Source organism: Pinus tabuliformis, chromosome J (assembly GCF_031772625.1).
Source record: "Pinus tabuliformis cultivar Carrire ecotype Pingquan chromosome J, CPIR1, whole genome shotgun sequence".
Taxonomy (NCBI): Eukaryota; Viridiplantae; Streptophyta; class Pinopsida; order Pinales; family Pinaceae; genus Pinus; species Pinus tabuliformis.
In genome coordinates this window covers 1,241,435,547-1,241,461,253 of record NC_142295.1, presented here as the reverse complement: position 1 = coordinate 1,241,461,253, position 25,707 = coordinate 1,241,435,547, and positions in this window count along the sequence as shown.

Below are 25,707 nucleotides of genomic sequence, written 5' to 3'. Positions count from 1 at the left end.
CTAGATTCAAAACACACAACATATGATATTCCTTTGCTTTGCGCAAATAATGAATCTGGATCAAGTCTGTATCAGGGCTACTGTGTTATTCTTCTTCTGGATCTGTAGTAGGCTAGTAGCCTCTTAAATGATTCCAACGGTGCTAACTTCCTAAAATTTTGATCTTAACACTTTATTCATAGCAATAGAAACATCATCACAATATAGATATTGACCCTCTAAATTCTCTTCCTTATCTAGATGATCATCATGTTGAAGGATATGAGGAAGACCTTCTTCTTACAATACCTTTTCATTTTCATCCATTCCTTAACTTAGCACCACAAGGTCTTCTTCCTCCAAAAAATATCCATCATTATCTTCATGGTTGTCATCATTTCCTAAAAAAAGACAAAGGTGGCCTTCCTTGTGGAAGGCTTCCAACAAGTTCTAGTCAAGATCATCAAATTTCTGAAATATTGGGTGACAATGTTTGAGGAAGCTTTCAACTAGATTTTTGAGAGAATGTATGCTCTTTGGGTGCAAGAATGTTTGATCCAGGCATTACACTATTATCCCAAATAAAGTATAAATAATTTGATCATGACATCTTCATGTCTTTCTTCCAATTCCGAGATATACCTCATAAATTCTAGGACATGTGGAACATCATCAAAAGAGTTCCGTCCAAACTCCTGAAGATCCTTTCCATAGTTAGGATGGTGCCTATTTAGGTGTCTTGGGATATTTTCAATATCCAAATTTGGATATCCTTGATCATTTATGATTTCTCTTCTTTTCCATTAAATCATATGTGTCATTGAGGAGTGATCAAGAGTGGAGAGAAGTGGTATTATCGAATTTATAAAGTTGATCTCTGTTTTATCAATTTTTTGGATGTATTTTATATGATGGTCATGCTTAGATATCCTTGTGGTTATTAATTTCCCTATGGTTATCAATTTCAATGTTTTATGTTGAGCATGTGTCATTTTGGTGATCTTCTTATTATTTAGTTCTCATTATTATTTTCATATTCATCTACAAGAATAGAACTTAATAAGTTTGCGTAGCAGATTTCCACTCTCTTTTCTCCATCAGTCCAATCCATCAAGGCACCAGTCCACATAGGTGATAGGAGAGTGTTTACCACTTTATCACATCTTCTATCATTTCTTTGTTTAGTATAATCAATTCATATTTGCAACAAACCATTGCAAATTTAAGCTTTCGTGTAACAAGTTTAAATGAGAACCTAGTTCATCAGATTTACCTTAGTGTTTGTCTGCAACCTAGCTTGATGATTTTAATTTCCTAATTAGAAACATCAATGACTTATTTCATTAATCTAAGGTCTAATTTATGAACAACATTGTGTATCTAAGAGTTAGACCCCTAGGAACCCACCCCCTACCCCCCAATGCTAGAAAATGACCAACCCAGAGTGAGATGAAACAACCAAGGTGACAACGTTAGTAGATTTCCTAATGCTACATTAATTTTATTTGTTGATTTTATTACAAAACACTTGGTCAATTTCAAGTGCTAATAGAGGTAAATCTCATATTAGTAATAAAACAGTGACTTGGAGAGTTTTCATTGTGTTTTTGGTCAATTTTGTTAGTTGTTCTACAACTTTTATCCAAAAAACCAAGGGAAATTATAAATTTTTTGTGAATTTTCTATGTTATTTTGACATGTCTAATCACTCTAAAGTTTATTATCACTGACTTGAAGAGAAAAACTGCAAATTTTGAAAATGTTGTTGCATATCAACAAGTTTTATTGTAGATTCAAAGTTGAAGCCTTAAAGCATCCATGGAGACTCCCCTCAAACTGATATCACCAATCCTGAAGTCATAGGAAGCTTCATCAGTTTGAGGGACTTAGTTCCTTATAGTTATCCAGACAACATTGGTTTCTTTCATTGAAATATGAAAGTATTTCCAAGTGATAATATGTAGAAATGGATGAAATTGTGAAAATTGTAGTGTTTAATGTAGATGCCAACCCATTCACTTCAGTTGAACTATCTTCACTAACTACGATTTTTGTTTTTTTGTTGTTACCATTACCTTTTCTAAATACTTTCTTCTTTGAGCATTCATTATCATAGTATTGTTTCTTGTCACACTTCCAAAAATCACTTGACTCTTTTTCCTAGAACCAGAGTCAAGGGAAGATGCCTCCATCCTATCTTTTCCATATTTATTCTTCTTTCATCCTTTCTTCATTTTCTTGATGAGAACATCGTCTCGCACATTTTTTCTTTATGGGAAAAAATTGATTCTTATCTTGTTCCTTCTTGGGAAAATACATCCTAAAGCCTCTCATAAGTTGGGAGGGTACCCCACGCGCAAAAAAATTGAACAAAGGCTTCCCAAACAAGGAAAAGCCATTTAGTGCAATAGACACTTCTACTTGTTGTGGGGAAAAGTATCCGATGCGGATGACACTAACCCTTCTAAAGGTGACAGTCTTTAGCAACAACTGAATGATAAAGTTTTCATGTTCCACTTTATGAAAGTACAGAGAGAATAGTAAGAAGGTCAACCAACCTGGTGTCTTGCGCTTAGTCGATCCTTGTCCTTCTCTCTTTGTATCCTGCTCCCAGCTCTTTGCTCTCCTAGCCGATCCAGCTACATACAGATCCTGCACAAAACAAGAGAGCAAACTACAAGATACATGTACTCATAACTGAAGCATGGATTAGGGTGCATCAAATATACATGTAAACACAAAGCATCTATGTAAAACAAGTATATAGGAGAACATGCAAACTTTATTGATAGAAAGTAACAGGGTTCCAGAGGAAGTTACAACCAATGATGTTGGATCCAATCCAGCAGCACTTCCTCGGCAGCAAGAACTCTCCTCTTCACCTCTAGTAAAACAATCACCCAATAATCCTGGCGGTATACCAACAGCACCTCCTTGCTTATACTAAATTCCCGCCTCCTAGACCTCATAGAAGAGCTCTATATATAGGAGAGAAGAAGAAAGGATGAGTCAGCTTGAGACTGACATGAAGCTGCCTTGTGTCCTCTTCCTCTTCAGTTAATCTTCAGTTCTTGAGTCCACTTGGAGATCCTTGCTTACACATGGTGATCAAGTACCTCTTACTCATCACAAGGCGAATCTGATGAACCAAGTGTCAGTTTGGAAGCTTCCTGGGCAGTTGACACCTTGCAGGATGACTGTGCCACTTGGCCAATCTCGCCCAGCGCAGGTAGCCTTCATTACTTTTGACTTCCAGCGCAGGTACAGAGTGGGACAGTTGCAATACAGCGCAGATGCTCAGTTAAGCAGCTGACATGATCCAAAATAAGCCTGTTTTGAAGTGTTTTCAGGTGGAGAACTGATTGGAAGTGCTGTTGTTTGATGACCTTGTTCTTTTAGGGGTAAGAACAACATATTTAGGGACTGAGGATCCCTGTAATTATTGACATTCCATGCTCCTTGACGCGAGGCACAAAAATGTCTATAACAGTTGCCCCCTAAAGTATGAGGCCGTTTATCGGGTGAAATGCTTTAGCTAGAGGATTCGAAGTTCGTTCCAGTGCTGAGGAGAGTGCCCTGTAATACAATACAATACAATACATTATTTTTCATTCATCATTATTCTCATGATCTAGCTGAGGCGGGCATTCCCATGCTCAGCTTTCTATAAATACATTTTGGTACATATGACAGACAATCGTCTGAAGATAGACTGATAATTTTCTGCTGAAACTATCATCCTTTGAATAGGATGATCATCTGCTGCAATGATGTACATGGCAAATGTTTTTTATATTTCCTGAATATATATCACAGCCTGGATGGATGAAACTAGATCCGGGGTCTTCAAACTCGTTCGATCTTCACTCTAAGTACAAGTCGATCCATGTGAGAATTGCGCTGAAGTCGAACATGGAAAGACATCGCTTGATTACCGGTCAATAATGAAAACCGTTAACAAGCGTGAGAGGGATCACCAATAATGACGATGACCCTCAAGGTACTGCAGTACAATTCACGTGGCGTGAAAAAGGACTTGGCGTCGAACGCCACGCAAAATCTTCTGGTCGAAGGTCATTGATGTATACCTGTCGCCGAAAGTGAGAAACTTGCCATTGAGGCATGCAAGATTCAAAGTACTGATGGGGGTGTTCCTAGATCAACTTCTTGGATAATGAGCTGAAGTCGACAAGAAGCGATCCGTCAAAGGAGGGCCTTAATGAATCCCACATCAATGACACGGAACGGAGCTAATGACTTTAGTGGAGGTGAAAACAAACTGTGACATATGATTCAGGGTGGCGATCATGAATGGATGAAGGATAATGTATGGCAGTGGATGGGACACGGTTGACACTTTCAGAATGACCCCTCTTGAACATATAACGACACTGATGCGATGGATCGGTAGCATTACCCCAAACGTGGATGGTGTGGCGAGGACCATGGTGATGAGACCGGTGAATGAAACAACCCAACCCGATGTGATACGGAGGAAAAGTGTCATGTTCAAGAGTGACTCGCTACCATTAAACTTTGAATGTTCTCCCAATTTTTCCCCAGTCATTTCTGACCAGTACCTCTTTATTTTTGTCAAGCTTGAGGAGGATAACATATGCTTGTTTTATAACCTGCCCTTCGGGCAAGCCTATCGCTATGATTTAACGAGTCTAGCGATAGGGAAACTCGTTCTCGTCTAAAGACAAGTTTGTCGCTATTTAATCATTTTAACGAGTCTAACGACAAGGAAAACTCGGTCCTTTTCATTTTTAGAGAGTCTGAAAAGGTACAGAAAGTTAACTCCATAATTCCTTTTTCGTCAGCAAATCCCTTAAGTCCGAAAAAGTATAAAACAATACAGAAGGGATGGCTGTTCGGTACTTTTAATGAGCCGAACCAGACAAGCGCTCGATCCTTTTGTGCAATAATCCCTCAGGTCCAAAAAGATTAAAATTTAGAGGAGGGATAGCGTTCCGGTCCTTTAACGAGCTGGAAGGCCAAAACTCGGCAAACTTTTCATATTTTACGAGTCAGTGAAAAGAGCTGAAAGAAGACTCGTTTTTTGAGGAACGAGTGATAAACAGGGATAGCAACTGAGTCCAGGTACAAATTGGAATTTTCCAATCACGGTAGTGTCACAAGGATGGCTAGGTGAAATCACTCTTCGCAGCTGTTCCTCAAAATAGGTAAACACACATATGGGGGTGAACGATCGGCCAAATGAAATGGAGGTGATGGATGAAAACACGACCAAGGCTTTTAAGGCTGATGAATTTACGATCTCAAAAGGTTATTTACCGAGATAGGTTCATTTTTTAATGAGCTTGAACTTTGGTGGAAAAACTCTGCTCGCTTCATGGTCAAATTTAATTTTTTACTTTTACTAGCTTTTCTCTTTTCAAATGTAGTACTTCATCTTCAATTGCTGCAACAAATTTTGTTAGAAATGGACAATATTTGCATGAAAATGAGATTATAACCCTAATATTTAACTTTAAACTGTGTAAAAGTCATAAAAAGGGGTTTTTACCTCTCATTTACCATTTCATTTGCATTTTGCTTGTTGGAGCTCTGGAGGTGCCTCTTCTTCCTTGATTTTCACCAGCTGATTCCGGGAGATTCTGTGGACGATTTTCGGCGCCGTTTGGACCAGGTAGGAGCTAAACCTTAGCCCTTTACTTTCATGGTTTCCTTTTTCAGTTTCATGCACATTTTTCAGGTTTTCTGGGCCCCAGGGGTTTCATTAGAGCGCCCTGGCATCAGCGCAGGTTTCCCTTTTGAAACTTGCGCTGTATTTCAGGTGGTCTTAAAGCAGACTGCCTCTCAGCGCAAGGGGAAGCTTCTCTGCCTGCGTTGGGCCTAGAAAGACTGATCCTGCATGTGTTTTTTGATGATTTTTTCGCCAGTTTTTCATCAAAATTAGGAACTTACTCCTTCTCTTGTTTGCTTGCAGGGAACTTTGAACAAAATGTCCCTTACATGGCGAGAATGAGAACATGAAGCAGAGGACATGGTTGCACTCCATGACCCGGTTACGGTGAGCGCGCTTCGGAACTATGGCCTACTGAAGTTCTTTAGTATCTCTAGCATGAGAGCACAGATTTCTTTACTGCAGTATATGCTTGATGCTTGGGATCCTGTTAACCAAGTATTCTAGATTAGGGGGAAGTCCTTCCCTTTGACCATAGAGGACATGTACTTCTTGACTGGGCTGTCAAGGCGGGGTGCTCCCATTTCTTTGTCAGGTACGTCTCGAGGGACTACTTCCACCAGAGACTATATCCGTCAGTATTGCCGGGAAGGTTCACAGCCGAGCAAAGACGGCAAGATCAATATCCGTGACATTACTGACAGGTCTCTCAGGTCCATTCTGTTTACTATTGGTAGGATGGCCGGTAGCGCAGCTTTGCATGTTGCCAACAGATCTTATATGCAGCACGCCTTGGAGTGTCTCCAACCGAAAGTGTTTAACTGGTGTGATGCAGTACTTATCCAGATGAAAAGTCAATTGACCAAGGTAAAGGACGGGGGGCTGAAGAACTTTGGATTTGGTTCCATTCTGACTGCCTTTGTCTTGGAGAAAATCCCATTGATGCAACCTCAGTACATCTTGCTTGATGTGCCTTCTCCGACCGAGCCACGCATGCAGAGGTGGGTTGACCATATGTCCCGGCATGCTGGTCAACCTCATATTACATTCACTGAGTCCTTCTTTAGGTGGTTCGAGCGTCAGGAGATGGCATTTTCTGAGTATCCATATGTGGGTATGGACTACCGAGGTGATCCGGACTTGGTGCTTCCGGACGGCGAGCAATGGGGTGCTATTGGTAAAATCTCTGACCATATCACTGTTTATTGTTTTCATTCATGATGTTTACTGTTCAAAACTGATCGAACTCTTGGGTGCATGCAGATGTTGGTCCTGTTCGTCCAGTAGCTCGTCCACGATCGCCAGTTGCTGCCCCAGCAGCAGAGCCTGCTAGGAGAGTTGTTATTCGCGACCTTGGTGATACTGAGATACTTGCAGCTGTGCAGGAGCAGGTTGAGAGCCTTACTCGTGGTTTTCCGGATGTACAGATTGACGAGTTACCTTTACAGTTGCAGCGGCACACCATCGGCGTGCCTAGACGATGGACTCGTCTCTTGCGCATGATCGCACAGACCGTGACGTACTTTCATGAGCACCACTAGGCTAGGGTGCCCCCTAGGATCTTTTTGAGTTCTAGGTCAGATGACCAATTTTGTTTTGATTACAGCACATTATGTACAAACTATAAACAGCTTTATATATTTTGATTTTCGGAGTTTATTTCAGTTTATTTGTGATCCACTTACATAGCACCGATGCATCTCTTTTTATATATGTTGTAAATGTCTATCTAATACATAGTTTGCCAATGAATCTGTTAATGTGTTCAAGTTTCTGGAAATATGCTGGTATTGAATTGAATCAAACTCTCTTTCCAAAATCTTAACTCTTAGAAACATACGATAAATAGCTGGATTGCGGACTGAATATATACCAGTGAGTTGTAGTATCACAAGTTGTGAGTCTAGCCTAACAATTAGTCGGTGTATACCATGAGCGATGGTATCAGAGAGGAGTTCGATCAACGCACTATACTCAGCGATATTGTTTGTTGACCGTCCAATACACACACCTCTGAAACTCACTAACTCGCCGCTTGGATCAAAAATGGCCCAGGCAGCGGAGGACAAATTCCGCGTACTACGACTTGCTCCGTCGGCATATCCCACATATGTATCAGAATAATTTGACATCTGCAACAAACGAGAAGGGTGGATTACTACCGAAACAAACATTTTAGCGAAAACAAAATACAACAAAAGCACTCAGGTTACTATTTAGGCATAGTAACGCTTGAGGTACAACCCGTTACGGGGTTGCGCCAGTGGTATTCCGTCATAATCCATTAACTCGTAGGCTCCTTTTGCTAACACCCTTTTAACAATATAGGGACCCATCCATAAGGACTGAAATTTTCCTGCTCCTAATTTATCGGATTCTTGGTCGTAAAGCAAAACCAAGTCACCTTCAGAGAAGTTGCGCGGTTTGACATTCTTGTCAAACTGTGCTTTGACTCGTTTCTTATGAGCCTCGTTCGCCAAAGCGGCATCACGACGGTTTTCATCCAACTGGATCAATTCCAGGAAATGAGCCTCTTCTTCTGAGGTTCCGGGGAGGAGGTCAATTGCGAGTTTAAGAGACGAAATTTCGCACTGGATCGGTAAGACTGCCTCCAGGCCATACACCAATTGGAATGGTGTGAACCCAGTGGCGTTCTTTACCGAGGTTCGGTAAGCCCATAATGCTGAGTACAGGATTAGATGCCATCTTCTCTTGTGAACCCCGATCATCCTTTGCAACATACGCTTCAGGACCTTGTTGATTGCCTCAACTTGTCCGTTGGCTTGTGGATAATACGGGGTAGAGCCGTCGTGTGATAGCCCTAGTTTGGCAGCTAATTCAATCATCATGTGATTGCGAAAATGCGATCCATGATCTGTCACTATAGCTTGCGGAACGCCGAACCTGGCGACTATATGATTAAAAAAGAAAAGGGCAGCTGTTTCACCAGTGTTATCCAATGTAGGCATCGCCTCGGCCCATTTGGTAAAATAGTCAACAGCGACTATAATATACCCATGCCCCCCGGTCGAGGTGGGGTTACGTTGCATGAAATCGATGCCCCACTTGGCGAAGGGCCCAACAGCAACTATTGGCTGTAAGGGTGCGGGCGGTCTTCTGGTTTTGCTATCAAAGATCTGACATGCATGGCAACTTCTGACAGCTATTATGCAATCTTTAAACATAGTTGGCCAGAAATATCCTGCTCGTAAGATTCTTTGTGCTGTTGCATATCCAGATTGATGTCCTCCGCACGCGCCTGAGTGACAATCATTCAGGGCTTTTTCGGCCTCCTCCTGGGTAAGGCACCTCCTCAGAACCGTATCGACGCCCCGACGGTAAAGTGTATCACCGACGATCATGTAGTCTTTTGATTGGTATCGTATACGTTTCCGTTCTGAGTGTGAGGTATTAGGCCTAAATTTTTGGGTTTGGAGATAAACAATGATGTCTCCATACCACTCATCGCTTACTAATATCAGAAACAAATTTTCATCCACGATTGACTCTTCTGATGTTTCATCGTTGGACGACGATGGGAGATCGCACAATAATTCCGCGAAAACTAGAGCTTTCTTCGATTTGGATTTTACAAAATCTAAATCAAACTCTTGAAGGATGGCTATCCATTTTGAATATTTGCCCCCAAGCAACTGTCGCGACAGTATATATGTCATGGGATTGCAATCTGACAAAACGGTAGTTTTCCTAAAGAGGACATAATGTCGAAACCTTTGAATCGCTTGAACAGCAGCAAGCGCTAGTTTTTCAACATAGGAATATTTACTTTCTGTATCATTTAAGTTTTTACTTAAATAATAGATAGGATGTTCGATTCCATCGACTTCTTGCACTAAGACCATCGCAATGGTCGTATCTGCTGCAGCTAGATACAGGTTAAAATCTCTTTGATAGTCTGGGGCGTACATTAATGATGCTCTTACTAGACAATCTTTCAGAGCGTCAAAGGAAGCTTGCGCAACCTGGTCCAAGACAAAAGGTACATCCTTTTTCAAAAGACGAGTATAACCTTTGGCAAGTTCTGCGTAATTCGGAATGAACCTCCTCAGAAAGTTTGCTTTCCCTTGGAGTTTCTGAATCTGAAGCAAATTTGAAGGTGGAGGCAAATTAATGATTGCCTGAACCTTACAGGGGTCGAGACGAATCCCATCCTTAGAGACAACAAAGCCAAGTAAACGACCAGAACCGACGCAAAACACACACTTGTGCGGATTGAGTCTTATCTTATAATGTCGGAAACGTAGAAATATTGCTCTCAAATGCCGCGGATGATCAGTCCGCTTTCGCGAATGAGCCGGAAGATCGTCGAGATAAGGTTGAACAATGTTCTTGATGTCATGGAAGGCATAATTCATTTCCCTCTGAAACGTCGCCCCTGCGTTCTTTAAACCAAAGGGTAATTTTCGATAAGCGAATGTGCCCCACGGAGAGATGAATGCAGTCTTAGACTGGTCCTGTGGGCGGATATTTATTTGATTATACCCGGAAAATCCATCCATAAAGGAAAAGATTTCACATCCGGCGCATTCATCAATTATCTGGTCGATGAAGGGTGTAGGGTAGTTGTCCTTTGGACAAGCTTTGTTTACATCCCTATAGTCGACGCACACTCTTATCGTCCCTTGTTTTTTCATAACAGGGACAATATTCGATACCCAATCGGTTAGAGGAACCGGGTAGATGAATCCAGCATGGAGGAGTTTTTCAACTTCCGCCTTAATGGCAGCGGATTTCTTCGGATGTACCTGCCGAAGCTGTTGTCTTACTGGTTTGACATCAGGATACATTTTAATTTCATGTTCAACTATGCTCGAGTCAATGCCTGGCATTTCATCATATGACCATGCAAAGACATCTCTAAATTCGCGAAAGAGAGCACTATATATTTCCAGTTCTGAAGGGGAACAACTTTTGCCGACATGAATATTCTCAACAACATCAGATTTCGTCGAGATGTTTATGGCTACTGTCTCTTCAATATTGGATAGGTTTCTCTCTGAATCCACCGTATTTACAGTATTTGTTAGGAATTCAAACACTGAAGGGTGGTATAGGTCGTGATGAGTTTCTTCTTCACATTCTGGAAGAAGGGAACGATGGTGGTGATCATTCCATGGTGCCCCCTCAATCATCATTGATTGTAAGATTCCTTCGTCAGTCCCATGAACTTTTGACCATGGATCTAATGGGGTACCATATTCTTCGGACCTATCTACCCAAACGCTTGACGAGCGTTCATTTGGGCTCGCCTCCCATGCCTGAAACATTGATTGCTACAATATTTCAATGGGGCTAGGAGGCAAAACCACTTGATGATCCATGACGACTTTGTCTTCTGCGACTTTCGATGAAGATATCATGTTGCATGTTGCTACAAACGGGATATTCCCTTCATGGAAAGGAGGTGGCAACGCGAAAGTTCCCATCATTGTGGGATCTTTTAGCAAGCCTACTCCTATATCTTTTATCGAATGGTCGCTCCCATGGATCAGGGGAATGCTTCCAGTAACTTGTGAACCATTAGGGAGGAAATTCTGTTGGTCGACGATCGTAATTCCCCCTTCAAATGGGAATGCGATCTTCCTAAAGTATGTCGACACTACAACTGCCATGGCATATATCCATGGTCTTCCCAGTAGGATGTTATAGTCAAGATTGCCATCAATGACTTCGACATCAATTTCCACTGTTTTTCCTCCTAGTTCAACCTTAAAGTTATTTAGGATACCGTACGGAGTGTACGATCTACCGTCAAATGCTTTCAATGTCGTCGAAGATCGCGACAAGGTTGGAGATCCGAGAGTTTTCCAGCAACTCATCGACATGATACATGTCGACGCGCCCTCATCAATAATCGTTCTATGAACAGTTTTGTTGAGTGCTTTCACTTGAATAAGGAAAGCTAATTGCGTTGGTAACTGAGGATCATATCCTTTGTGATCAAAGGATACAAGACTGGAATCTTTAGGATCCACTCCACCAATTGCAGATAACAATGCCTGTCTTTGGGATGGGCAATTTTGTAGTACCTCAAGAGTCGACATAGCAGATGGCGATTGGGCCAAATCCTCCACTATATTATAGTGTTGCGCCGCTCTGGCGCGAGGGTTGAATGTCGATTTGTGGACTACTCCCTTAGGCGGCTTTATTGTTAATTTATGCGTGAGGGGGGGTACAACTTCTGCCGAAGTCGTTGTCGAACTACTGGGTTGATCTTTCCCTTTGTCGTTCGACACCGGCGGATTCCCATAATCTTTATTCCTAGTCGATATCAAAGCATCAGTTTGCTTAGAAACCGACAGCATAAGCACTTGAGACGGGGAAGCATTTCCACTATCAACCATATTCTGACCTGGGGTAGGAAACGGATCAGTCAACACAGCTGAAGTTTGGGAACTTTTTAGGAACCTCTTTAACTCAGCTTTGAACGGACAATTCTTTGTTGAATGATTTTCATCACATATTTGACATGGAGGAAATTGTTTCTTTTGCCCAGGAGGGTTTGAAGAAGTTTTTTGAGGGGATGATCCACCTTGTTTCTTCTTCTTCCCTTTGTTTTGTTTCTTCTTGCTTCCTGGTTGATTGGAGTTTTTGTCTTTATCCGTAGATACAACATTTACCTCCGAAGCAAGAATCTCCTGATTCACTTTTTGATTCGAAGTCTTACGGGCTTTCTTATTCGAATCCCTTGTCGACTTAGCGTTTGCAGTTCCAATCACGCCATCACCGGCATGAGAGTCACTGTTCGATCCGGGAGGAGGAGGGATTGAAAATTCCAGTCTGGGGGCGTCAGGTATCTTATCATAGAGCGTGCCCGACTGAGTATACACTAAGTCCAAATATTGAGCACGAGCAATAACTTGCTCCTCTGTTACGACGCCTCCCTTGGCCACATCTTCTGTTATTGCCGGCAGAAGCGACTTTATAAACCACTCAGCTAATAGCTGATCTGGAACATAGGTCTTTACCATTCTGCGATGACGACGCCACTCATGTATATGATCAGATATATGTGTGGCTGTTGTCTGCTTGAAATTGGTCAAGATTTCTGTTCCAGTTTCGTACCTTATAGGTAACTGAAAGTGTGTTAAGAAAGTCGTGGCTAGGGAACTAAAATTGTCGAAAGAGGCTCTGGGTAATTCAATATACTATTTGGCCGCCGGACCAGTCAATGTCCTCTGGAAAAGACGAAGCCTTATCGAATCATCATTCAAGGTATTCGACGAACACCACAGATGGAATGTCATCACATGATTCGACGGGTCTTCGCCCGGATTTCCATTGAATTTAGGAATGTCTGAGGGAAGTTTGTGAGGAATCGCTGGCCACCAATGGGCATAGGCGATTGGATCGTTCGTCAATCGATGTAAATCTGGTAATTCTAAGGTTGCCATGAATGGCAACTGCTGATTCAGGTTTGGCGAGGCGTACCCAGGATATGATGGAATCGCCTGAGCAGTAGGTCTTTGCATACCAGCATAATGCAACTGATGTTGATATGACTGATATGGCTGGTGGGCTTGGCCACTGTAAAGTGGTTGGTTTAACCCGTTCTGAATATAGGGTTGCCCACTATTCGCAAAGATCTGTTGTTCAGATCCTTGGTACACCTGTTGAAACTGAGGTTGTTGGTATTGCACCATCCATGGTTGTGAAGCCATGTTTTGCTGAGCAACACTAACCGACGGACCAAGATGCGGGGTTATGGTCCCCGTTTGTATCTGTGTCGTCCCGGAAGTTGGCGATTGTGGTTGTGTTGCAGGGTCAATAGGCCGTTGCATTACAACTTGTGGTTGACATACAACAGGTATCGATTGAACTTGCGACACGGTTACAATTGCTGGCGTCGTCGGGATACTAGACATAGGTACAGATTGTTGCATAGAATATACAACTCTTGGTTGTTGGGGTAACATAGGTACCCAACTACTCGTCGTTACTTCAGTCAAACCTGAATGTTGTTGAAAACTGCCGTATGGGTATCCCCCCGAAAGGGGAAGTGAAAGGGCATATTGCCCCCCATATGGTAACAATCCGGAGCTCAAGGGTGTAGATGGCCTTTGAGGACTGGATGGCCCAAAATGATTCCCAAAGGGATCAATTTGTCTAGTTTCAACATAAGAATTACCGGGTATTATACCGGAAGAACAAACTGGAACAGACCAAGTTGTCATAATAGTCCCTGGGTGGACTCCTTCTAGCTGATGAGAGCTAGTCGGGACGGATGGTATGCCGGCAAACATCGTTGGAGTGACAGCAGGAGCTTCTGCTATCGCCGTGTCATTTGGCACAGTCCTAGATGTCGACGGTTGTTCAGACATTTTAAGTCTATCCAATAAACTTCCTAACGATTCTTCAGGAACTTCTGGTGGCGATAGACAAACTTCTGATGCAGAAGGAAAGAGAGGGGTACCTACTCCAAAATGAATTGGAGTATTTGCTTGCTGGTCCTCTACGATTTCCTCTATTGCAATCAGACCAGGAGGAAGAGGCAGACCGTCAGGTCCGTAAAAGATTTCTGGTGCCGAAGAAGGAGTTGCTTCGACAGCGACAGTCGTTTGAGAAACAAGACTCTGTGGACCGGTTTCAGATGGAACTGGTTCAGTTATGCAAGTACTCGTCTTCAGACTAGGATCAGTACAACTGTCCCTCTGTTGCTGTTGAACTTCTTCAATAGAGGCAGGGATTCCAGAAATATTGGGAGTGACCAGAATCTCAGATGTTGTTGGAACTTCCGTTCTAACTTTAAAAGGAGATTTTGACCTGGTCAAGCGAGTTCGCTTTGTCCGTACTACTCTCGGTTCCGGAGACAAAGGTGGTTGACTCGCAAGCCTCCCTGAATGACGGGGTTTTAATTGACTTTCCTCCACGGTTGCGGATTACTTGATCAACTAAAATACAAAAAGGGGAATTATGTTTCCGTATTGAATGAATTTTATTAGACGCTTTTAGACACAACTTTGCTTTTTCATGTTTTAAGAGTCGAGAAAAAGCTAAAGATGACTCTAGTCACCTTCGATGTATTAACGAGCCCGAAGTGACAAATGCTTGGTTGGACCTTTTCAGTTATAGAGTTTGAAAAGGGCCAAAAGAAACTGCTCTGGAGATCTAGGCAGAGGGTGTGCCAAACCTTTCGCGAAACCACAGAATACGTTTTACGGTACGGGTGGTCGATCTTCGTGAATGCTGTGTTCACTGCATCGCGATCAGTAGGGCGGTCGACACGGCTTCCTAAGGATAAAGGATAATTGCCTATAGGGGTCTCCCAATATATGCGACGGTACGCGGGAGCTCAAATCCGTATTAGTGCTATCGTCCCTCAGGAGGAATCACCCACCTTCGTAGAGATCGACAGTCACTACGTTTAACGACGCCGGAACACGTCTCTACCTAGACCTCTATTGTGAGCGTTATGTTACAATGCGTTTTTAGATTCATTCAATATATTTTAAGTTGATCTTGTTTATCAGTTTGTCTTTCAGGATCACCACGAGATGTATTGGTACAAATTTCTAAATGCAGCTAAAATGATAAGCAAGCTTTCACAATCTTTTTAGCTTTGAAAATCCTAACTACTGAGGGGAGAGAAAAACAATATCTTTCCACACAGAGCACAAAGCACAAACTAATGCACTTTCTCCTAGATCAGACACCCAAACTTATCAAAAATGCAAATGCAAGATGCATGTATTTCTTTTCTTTTCCTTTAATGTTGATGCTAACAAAAGGAAAACTGTTGTATGACTTTCGAATTCAATTTGAAGCGTAAACAAACCAGTTTTTCTAAAATGAAAAGACGCTTTACAGGTACTTGTTTCAACACTAAAAATATATGAATTCAAACCATAAAGTGAAAAACAAACAAACTTAAACAGCCATGAACAGTAATAAAACTAGCTCATAAGATCACAAAGACACTTTTACAGTTCAGGATCTAAGAGATCACAGCTATACTGGTTCGCTTTTCACAAATGGGAAACTGTAACTGCAACAAGAAATATTGAAAGAACTTTCACAGTTTCATCACACAACTGAGGCGGAATAAAGTCAAGGAGAAGTGGCTTACAGCAAGTACAATAACCAGCAAGCAATCAGCCAAAAACAAGTGCAAACAGGGCCAAGACACAATAGGAAGACTGAGCAAGACAAGGGCTAACTGGACCAGCGCAGGTTCTAGTCTGCCAATCTCACTCTCAGCGCAGTTCCCGAAGGGAGCACCTGCGCTGTAATGCAGACTGCCTGTGGACAGCCTGCACTGACTTACGAGAGTTACGTCTGCTAAGAATTCCGGGTCATAAAAAGCTCAAAAATGCACTGTATTTGCTGAAATAAAAAGCTTTAGGTCAAGTACAGGCTAAGGGATGATCAAGAGGATAAAGATCTATCACAAAGAGTAAAGATTCATCTGTAGATTAGCTCTTTAAATCTTGAATTTGCTCAGCAAAGGAGCAAGAGTAGCAGTCCCTCTACTTCGCTTTTGATATAGTCAAAAGCTTTTCGATTTGGTACTCTTTTCTTCAAGAAATGAATAGCAAAATACTACAAACAACAACAAGATACTAGGCTCCCCAGCGGAGTCGCCAGTTTGTTGTGGGGAAAAGTATCCGATGCGGATGACACTAACCCTTCTAAAGGTGACAGTCTTTAGCAACAACTGAATGATAAAGTTTTCATGTTCCACTTTATGAAAGTACAGAGAGAATAGTAAGAAGGTCAACCAACCTGGTGTCTTGCGCTTAGTCGATCCTTGTCCTTCTCTCTTTGTATCCTGCTCCCAGCTCTTTGCTCTCCTAGCCGATCCAGCTACATACAGATCCTGCACAAAACAAGAGAGCAAACTACAAGATACATGTACTCATAACTGAAGCATGGATTAGGGTGCATCAAATATACATGTAAACACAAAGCATCTATGTAAAACAAGTATATAGGAGAACATGCAAACTTTATTGATAGAAAGTAACAGGGTTCCAGAGGAAGTTACAACCAATGATGTTGGATCCAATCCAGCAGCACTTCCTCGGCAGCAAGAACTCTCCTCTTCACCTCTAGTAAAACAATCACCCAATAATCCTGGCGGTATACCAACAGCACCTCCTTGCTTATACTAAATTCCCGCCTCCCTAGACCTCATAGAAGAGCTCTATATATAGGAGAGAAGAAGAAAGGATGAGTCAGCTTGAGACTGACATGAAGCTGCCTTGTGTCCTCTTCCTCTTCAGTTAATCTTCAGTTCTTGAGTCCACTTGGAGATCCTTGCTTACACATGGTGATCAAGTACCTCTTACTCATCACAAGGTGAATCTGATGAACCAAGTGTCAGTTTGGAAGCTTCCTGGGCAGTTGACACCTTGCAGGATGACTGTGCCACTTGGCCAATCTCGCCCAGCGCAGGTAGCCTTCATTACTTTTGACTTCCAGCGCAGGTACAGAGTGGGACAGTTGCAATACAGCGTAGATGCTCAGTTAAGCAGCTGACATGATCCAAAATAAGCCTGTTTTGAAGTGTTTTCAGGTGGAGAACTGATTGGAAGTGCTGTTGTTTGATGACCTTGTTCTTTTAGGGGTAAGAACAACATATTTAGGGACTGAGGATCCCTGTAATTATTGACATTCCATGCTCCTTGACGCGAGGCACAAAAATGTCTATAACACTACTTCATGCCAATGGAAAAGAGATGGTCTATAAACTTCGTAATATTCAAGATGTAACTTGTCACAATGACTGAATCACTTGCATGTTTGTGATAACTTATTCTTCAAAAACATCTTCCTAGAAATGTTGACACTTCACTAAAGAGGAAGTCAATATTTCTAGGAATATGTTTTTGTACCATTTCAACCAACCCCCTATGACTGTTTACACTCTGTAAGATGTAAATGATAACATTAGCAATACCTGCAATGCCTTGAATCACAACTTGTTTTGAACAACAATTGCATGGTAGATTTATTTGCTTCACCAATAAGAGTTATGTGTCACATGTTTCCAGACTCCTCCCTTGTCCTGCCAAAGGTAACTGTGAGATGTTCTAAATAGTAGCACCAACATTATTGGACTGGATTGGAACTAGTTGAACTGACAGGTCTGACCATTTTGAGAGAAAATCTAGTGAGGCCATTTTGAGTGCCAAACCATTTCGACCAGTGGCACTGAATCGGAAAAATTCAATTCAGTGAAAAATTGGGCTTCTTTCACTGAACCAAACAGTTATGTATGACTTCCTACAATGTGACTAAGAACCCACAAAACTCAAACTTGTTTTATAAAGCAATAATTTATGAGTGGGGAAACCTATTAGTCAACCCTAAGACCCTACAAATGTTATATAATTAACAGTAATATTAAATTCTTCAAGCAATTACTTAAATTTTTAACATTTAAAATCTGCTACCATAGCCATCGAAGCATCCTCCATTGTGGGCACACAAGCCCCCAAGTGGGTGCAAAATATTTCACAATACATGATGAACCCCATAGTGATGATAATAAATGGATTTATGATTCTTCATGTAGCCTCCAAAACTCTTCAAACGCTAGATTTTTTCCATTGGAATACTAGCACACCTTCAAATCTTTTCCAAGTGAAAATTACAATTGAAGAAACATAACCTCCAAAAATCAATTAGTTGATAACTTGATAAGCCATATGATCACACCAACAATCCCCTTAAATGTCATGCTTTCAAAAATCAGCCCCCTTCTCAATATATTTCCAGCCCTACAGGTTGTCTTGACAAACACTTCACCCATGGATGTAATAAATACAACAGATTGAGTTGGCTCATTTACATTTAAATTCGGCATTCCAAAGGTCAACCCTTTGTAACTCATTTCAATGCTAAAATGTATATATATCACCTTTGTCTCACTCATTTATATTACACTTTTCTCAGGTACAATCTAGAGCCCTTACAGGATAAGGTTGCACAACCATAAGGACATTCCTCTTCTCGCATAATAGGTCTCAGTTTATACCTTTCTCTAGGATTAATGTGAGTGCAAATCACCAGTCTCACACTATCAACAAACATAATTTGTATGATCCTCTATTCCCTCCTTGATTGCACTATTCTACTACAAAAGAGAGAAGTATACATCCTTCTAATCCATACAAATATTTACAAGTACAACATGTACAAGATCTATTGTCATATGCAATGAATGCGATCAAGCTTGTCTCTCCTTGTTTTCATTATTTTGTCATGAATGTGACCCAATTCTAGCCTTGTCATCTGTTGTGATCAATTTGGAACCTTGTCCACTTAATATTAGTTACATTTTACATAGTAAAAAGGTGGAACCTTTCATGGCTAGTCTATCAATGAAAATGAAGAAGCTAGCACGCTTAGTACAATAGATTATGGTGCCAACGAAAACGGAGTAATCATCTTACAACTTTTAAATTCCATTTTTCTCATAACGATTCTATATTAAGGTGTAGTGCAATATTTTTAGGACCAGGAAGGTGCTATTTAATAATGACATTGGATGAGTTTGGTCCTCTCACTTAACTTCTTTTCAAATACAAGCAACACCTCTCAATGTTTCAACATCCTAGCAAAGCCTGCACCAATCCTTCCATAAGATTGTCCCTACATTGTTTGGAATCCTTTTAGGTATATTCATTGTTCAAGTTCCTCAATTCTATTCATTTAATGAATTTTGAGATCTCCTTTGATTATGAGCCAACTTTCTCCCCTCCAAGGGAATTTGAATTATGTTTATTTTTGTTGCAATATTCAAATTTTAGGTTTTGTTTTCTTCAAGTCACTTTACAATGTGTAACTTAATGGAGAAATTTCAAATTGATAGAACTTCTCATGGAATATACAGGTTCAACAATTGAGATTACCTGTGCATAATTGATCTGAGGGATGATGGGTTCCATGGCATTATATTGCCAAAAGACTACATGAATTATCTTTTGGCACAACATTTTTATGGTTTTAGGACTTTTTCTAGCCATAAATTATGATGTCCCTCCTATCTTTTATGATATTTCTAACCATGATGAAGAACATAAGATGACCAATTCCATAAAAGATTCATTACATTTCCCTTGTGGAAAACAAGAAAGAGAACGTACTCCATTTGTTTTCAGGCATAGGACTTCAATATGTTGACTCGGTAGATATATGGGGTCATTACCAAGGACCATTCTTCAAGAATATGGTGATAAAACTAAAAGAATCCTCATCCCTACTGGCTAAAATCAAAGGAAAAATGAGTTGCTTGTTCTAGTACCCTTGTGTACTCTAGTGATAATAATGTTGGTATTGCCTTTCCCTTAAAGTTGTAGGTACCCATCAAAAGTTCATCTCAAAGAAAAATGTTGTTGTGATAGAGCTGCCAACAAAGATGCATGAACAAAGGAAGGCTTTTGGCTACACACAACACCCATGAACCCAAAATTTACCCAAAATTCGTAAATCACCCTCAAAACTTGAATACTAACACTAACAATGCTAGTGTTTCTACTTTCTCTTGCAGGTTTGGTAATTTTATTAAAAGAAAGATAGGTCAAGTGAGTTCCTTAGAAACTGCTACAACTGTAGTTAACAAAAATTTTATTACTTACTCTTGAAAACATCCTCTTATTGAGATTGGATTTCAAAAGAGAGGCACAAGTAGAGAATCAAATATGACTTCGTATCATCCCCAACCCTACCTTTACTAATATAAGCCCCGCTAGAGCTATAATCCTCATTCTTTTTCCATAGAGAATTCCCGACGAGATGAGCCTGAGCCGATCTATATAAGAATTTTGGAATGAATGAACTAACCAATCAGAGTCATCTATTGCAATAGAATAGGAATGGAAGATAGTTCATTACCTATCCTATTATACGGAATAGATTCCACCCATAAGGTGCAAAATCTGAAATTCCTGATGAAAGCGAGGTAATATAATGAATTGGCTTTATTGGATTTGATAGCTCACTTAGCTCTGGTCGAGTCAGTTAGGGGTGCCTTCCCAGACCTGTGGAGAGGGAGTATATAGGGGCTGCATGATTATAGATTTTACATTGATTATGCTATTATTTGTCAAGCATCTTTTTTTAAATCAATACCTATATATGCAATTTCAAGGATTACTATAACTCACATAATTCTTTAAATGGTGCTAGCTCAATAGAAGAGCACCTGCCTTATAAGCAGGAGGTTAGTGGTTCGATTCCACTGTGCCCTAACATGAATTAATCAATGATATTGTAGTTTATTTAATTAAATACTTTTTATATTCATTTATTTCAATAGTGAAATATTTTTCTAGATTGATTGTTTTATATGTCTCTATAGAGACAAAAGTGATATTGTATTGTATTTAAATATAATTTTTTATTGTCTCTAGAGAGATGATATCTAGGATTAAAGACATATTGTCTCTATAAAGACAATATGTCTTTAATCCCATCTATCGTCTCTCAAGAGACAAAAATGAAAGAAATGTCTCTCAAGAGACAATAATGTTTGTGTTATATATTGTCTTTATAGAGAATTTTTTAAGACAATAATTTGAGACACTCGCTTAAAGATAATATTTAAGGCAATACACAAGTTTTTTTATTGTCTCAAGTTAAGACAATTTACCCAAAAATTGTCTCAAATATTCTTAAAACCCCACTTTGTGTTGTAGTATGGTGATATCCAATTAGCTCTCTCGTCATATTAATTCTTTATAAATACCTAAAATTTCGAAATCTTATTCCTCACTTCAATGGTAAGAGAAGCTCTGACAACATGTCATTTTTTTGGGGGAAATATCTAAATTTTCCTGAATCATATGCCTCTCACCTCAAGAGTTAAATCTCATGTCAAGAATTAAATAATCAAAAAATGGAAGAAAACAGGCAAGCAATATGCAACCGATAGTAGTATAACTAGTACAACCACATTAAAAATATTAATGTGGTTGACATAGCCGAAGGCTTCATAAGTATAACCAAAAAAACTATTGCAACATGAAGAATGCCTTACTAATGCACACATTTACCTGATTAACCATGTATAAAAATGTTATGGGTCATCTCTAACTTAAGAAAAAAAAGAAATATTATTATTGATTTTAAGGTCACAACCAAGCCTACAAAGACATACATACTCTACCCCACTTTGGTTTTGAACTTGTGACCTCGTAGGAGGAAACACATGCTCTTAACCATTAGGCCCACTCTATCTATTTTATTTATAAATGAATGTTATAAATAATAGTGAGGAAATTATCATGGGAGAACTTATTAGAATTGAAATAATCTCAAATCCCTAGGAAATTGGTGGGTTGGGAGCCACATGGCATGAATATAATTTTTTTAATTTATTAAAAGTAATGGACCATTTTGTTAAATAAAATTTGCTTATATATAAATGATTTTTAAACAATAATGAGGAACTTATCATGGAGGAACTTATTAGAATTGGAATAATCTCAAATCCTTAGGAAATTGGTGGGCCGGAGCCACCTCGCATGAATCTATTTTTTTAAATTTATTAAAAGTCAATACAACCTAAAAAACTCTTTAATACACTACAGTGGTTGATAAGCATATGCTGAACATATTCCCTTGAGAATCAATTTAGGCCCTCAATTAAACAAAAAAAAAAGTCATCAAATCCTCATCCAACTTAAGTTGAAATAAAAAGCCTTGGGCAATTAAAACTATTGTAAAATTTTGTGACATTATAATTAAAACTATTGTATAGTTATGCGACATTGTAATTTTATTTTTAGATATTTTTTTTAATTATTTTTATTAGATATCTAGTTAAAAATCGTTAAATTTATATGTTTGAGTTATGTAATTTATATAATCTATATATATTTTAAATATTAAATCTTTTTATATATTTAAAAATACATTTTAAATAATAAAAAATTACACTCTAGCTTAAAATTATATTAAAAAACCATTTATTAAAAAACCATTTATTTATTTCTTTTAAGTAAAAGCTCCAATTTTATAAAATCACACAATTTTCAATTCAACCCCTATGCCATTCTCAACCATCATCCTATCCCATGTCGTTCATGATTCCATATATATTCACTCATCATCCAATCCCATGTCAATCATAATTCCATACATTATGATGAAAATTCTAATCTTGAAATTTGAACTCCATCCTAACGACCAGTTCAAGACAGCCACGAAATGAGCGGACGTATTTGCACAGGCACTTACGACGATAGACACTAGAACGAGGTCACCACTCCACCTGTCAGTGAATGTAACGGTAAGAGGTTTCTGTTTCTGTCGGGGTTTTTGTGTGTTTCTAAGCACAGGCACTTGAACAAGGTGTAATGGAGGAGATTTTTGTTTGAGTCCTCTTCTTTTTTAAAATTGCAGAAAGTAAATTTTGTTTTGATTTTTTTGTTTTCCTTGCAGCTTTTGGCGTACCAGTAATGGCTCCTGTAGTAGCTCCGGGCTTTTCTTCTCCTTTGTCAAAGGGCGTTCCTTCGACAGTCTCCGGTGCTACAAATAATATAACCAGCCTGGGCTCGAGTCCCTCCCCTCCGATTGAAGGCAGGGAAGGAGCTGTGGGTCTTTGATATAATTATATCAAGCAGGTTGCTTCCATATATGCGTACCATCAGGTCTGTAGAGCCTTAATGACACTGCAGCCAGGTGGATATTGATCCATACACATTTAGCATGCAGGATCCATGTTACATATTGGTGAAAATTTAAATGAAATGAGGAGAGAAGTTACATGTTACATGAAATTTAAATGAAATGTTACATGTTAGATATCGATCTCTCCTTCTCCCGGTGCTTTTGGTAAAAGCTCTTGGCCGAGCCATGTTGAGGGGAAACCACACAAGAAAACTGCCTATCCTACTTGCTGGAAAAGTAGAATCCATGCCTTGACAGAGTACCTCTAAAGAAAATAAAGAAGTGCCACCAAGTACCATGTACCAAATGAACCAGGGAAATCCAAAACTTCTCCAACCTTGCCAAATAAACTAGAGAGTCTGTCATGGAAAAGGGCACAACAAGAAGGTTTTCTAGACACTATAGACTCAATGAGACTGCCAAACTCCCCTGAGAGTCTGAGAGAAAAAAGTAATGTCTCCATATGAGGACTAGGGCCAGAAGTCAACTAGAAAACCAAAGCTAAGACAACCAACTGTCCAAAATCCAAGCAAGGATATACCCTACCAAAGAGCCACTTGCCGATGCTCAGAAGCAACACAAATTTGCTTAGGTATTTCATCAACCCCTGAGCTTCGAACTAGACCAGCAAGAACACAACCCAATGCCAACAAGAACACAACCCAATGCCTGGGACACACAGATAAATGACAAAAATAAATCCATACTCGATGGCCAAATTGCAGAAAAAACCTATTGAAATAGAAATAACTGAGCATAGAATTCAACCGTATCAAAAATATACCTTAACCAGGAACAAAAGCATCAAGAAAACATCAGAACATACCATCAAGATTAACCAACCTAACCTATTTTAAGATTAGCCAACCTAACCTCTTTTAAACTTGCAATGCGAACAAACTTTGATATCCACCATCTTACCTCATGATATTCCCCACCCCTTCCTTCTCACCACCTTCTTCCATTTTGTTTGCAAAATTAACCAAAAGATGAAGTGAAATATCGGGCTATCCTTACAAGGTCAGCCCACTTTCCAAGTTGCATTATATCCAAAACCACTCATGTTATTCTTTGATTGCATGCCTTACACCAGTTATGGGGAATTTCAATTTCCTGCATCCCTAGACTGGGGATGGCAATCCCCTGATGTGATAACATTCGTGGGTATACTTACAATCCATTTCATTTGGAAACTTGCGATTAAATTTCTTTATCTTCCACCAGAAATGCACAAAATACAAACCACTCATGTTATACTTTGATTGCATACCTTACACCAGTTGTGGGGAGCATTAAGCCCCCTCATAATTTCAATTTCCTGCATCCCAAGAATAATGTGATAACCTTTGTGGGTATATTTACAAGCCATTTCATTTGGAAACTTTGCGATTTATTTTCTTTATCTTCCACTAGGAATGCACAAAATACACTTAATTCAGTGATGATTGAGCAATAAAATGTTGATCAAGGTGATAAAGGTATGAATGGTTATCTCATGTCTCTAAGTTCAAAATTTGTGTACACTGCTCTTTGTTGGGTTGTGTTATATTCTTTCCATGACTAGCCGACATAGTTAACCGAGGAGTTAGAAGGGGGGCGGAGCCCCCCTTTCGTTGCACCTGAGGGGTGCAGGTAACTCCACTCTATGCCTCAGAAAATTTTGTTTTTGGACCCTATATTAAGTTGGCCGGACCTACCTATGGTTTTGTGCATGATTTTTCACACATGGTTTTGGATGCGATGGTTTTCGGTCCATGGTTTTGAATGCGATGGTTTTCGGTCCATGGTATTGGATGCTTCGGCATGTATAAATATGTATTGTAACATTGAAAGGAACAATAATGAAAAGTCAAGCTAGTAGTCCCGGTTTTGGGATCCAAGGGAAAATCTCTGTGTATATGTGTTTTATGTGTTATGCTCTCGCATTGTTTATTTTTTGTGTTTTAGAATTCGTACTTAAGTAATTTCTGTACGGGGTTAAAACCTACATTTGGCATCAAAGCTATTTTGACTTCAAGGGGATGCCTTTGTTGCTGAGGGGTTTCGCTTGGGCCCGTGGTAGACCCTGTTCAGTGGGAGATTTGCGAGATCGATTCTGGTGGTGAAAGAAGATGGCGAGCAGTGGAAAGATAGAGATTGAGAAATTTAATGGTCAGAGTTTTGAGTTGTGGAAACTCAAGATGGAGGATCTGTTGGTGGATAAAGATCAATGGATCACTGTAGATCCAGGTACTAAACCAACAGGAGTGTCCGATGAAGAATGGAAGAAGTTGGATTGGAAGGCAAAGAGCACAATATGATTGTGTGTCTCAGATTCAGTATTGTTGAATATATTAGGGGAGGCTACAACGAAGGATTTGTGGGACAAGTTAGGGACTTTGTACCAATCTAAGTCTCTAGTGAATAAATTGTTCCTACGGAAAAAGCTGTATAACCTGAGG